This window comes from Myotis davidii, unplaced genomic scaffold (genome assembly GCF_000327345.1).
Source record: "Myotis davidii unplaced genomic scaffold, ASM32734v1 scaffold1307, whole genome shotgun sequence".
Taxonomy (NCBI): domain Eukaryota; kingdom Metazoa; phylum Chordata; class Mammalia; order Chiroptera; family Vespertilionidae; genus Myotis; species Myotis davidii.
The window spans coordinates 427,935-429,327 of record NW_006298623.1 but is presented as its reverse complement, the minus strand read 5'-3'; positions in this window follow the sequence as shown (position 1 = coordinate 429,327).

The following is a 1,393-nucleotide window of genomic DNA, read 5'->3' as shown; positions in this document are numbered from 1 at the left end:
GGGCATGTAAAAAGGAGTTGCTAGTGAACTTGTTTTACAATCCTGCACTGACCACCAACTTCTGCCTATAAGAGAATCTGAGGAGCCAAGAAATGAAGTGGATATTAAAAGAGTCCTTTTGGGAAGCTGCTGGAGTACTATGTGTCCCATCTCCCTTCAAAAGAGTAAGGCTTGGTACCATCAAAATAATGTCAGTAGTTAAGAACATGGATGTTTATACATGTAGAATGTACTTGTTCCAGAGTTCATTTAGTTCATTAAGGAAGGAACTATCAGAATGGTCATGCTGGTTCAAAAACATTTATAGGCTGACTACATAGGGACATGTACAGAAAATATTGGTATATGACTTCCGGTTAGATACAAAACTAGTAAATGTGCTATAGGGCAGTAAAACTCTAAGATCTGGGATTATTTTCTCTAAAGGACAGTTACATATACAATTTCAGAGACTTGCGAATAGTAAATATCATCACAAAACTGCACATTTTCCTAGAGAGTAAGGTAACCTTTGAGTGGAATCTTAGAGCAGGCATTGAAAAGTGATGAAGTTACTCCTTATCTTATGTTCATGCTTTGAACAATGTCAGTTAGCAGTCCCTGACTGTCATTTGAAACCTGGTAGGACATACATCAGTGGGTCCCCTGTAATTGGGGACACCGTGGGCTAGCTTTTGACTCCCTTCTGGGGAATCAGAAGTTCAATTGGTAGGCTAAATCATTTGCAAGGTTTTGACAATTATGTGGGACTGGACATTTTTCTTATCCATCTACTTTTTATTACCTGTGAGTGACCAGAAAAAGTCTTGCGGCCTGCCACAATTTTCCTCTAGGCAGCAGCCTACCAAGTACAAAATAAGGTTACTTAATGAGTTGGCTGGCTTAATGTGTGTGTGTGTGTGTGTGTGTGTGTGTGTGTGTGTGATAGATGAATGGATACCAGGTAAGATAGACAGAGACCAAAATCTTGGGTTAGTAATGGGAATGTTGCAGCCTGACACTTGAGGGGAGAGGATGGGGCCCCCCCAGTTCTGCTTCTTTTCGATTTTAGTTTCCCTGTTAGGTTCTGGAACTGATTGTGTTTATTTTTTTAATTTTTCCCTGTCATCATAAGTGAGAGAGGGCCATTAGCATCATTTGCTCTCAAGATAGAAACAGATTTGAAGCCTCAGAAACTTCCTGGGGAAGGTGACCTGTCTTGGGTTCAGAGCCTTGCCCTGAGTTTTGCCTTCCAGCCACTCAGAGCTGTTAGGGTGTCCCTTTTAACCTTTTCCAGGACCCGGAATCCCCACTAGACTCAGGTCTGCTCCTGAAGCCCAGATTCCCTCCCTAGAGGAACCCAGAGCCATCCTCCATGCACAGGCAAAGAGCAACAGAGTAAGGATTGTCCAGA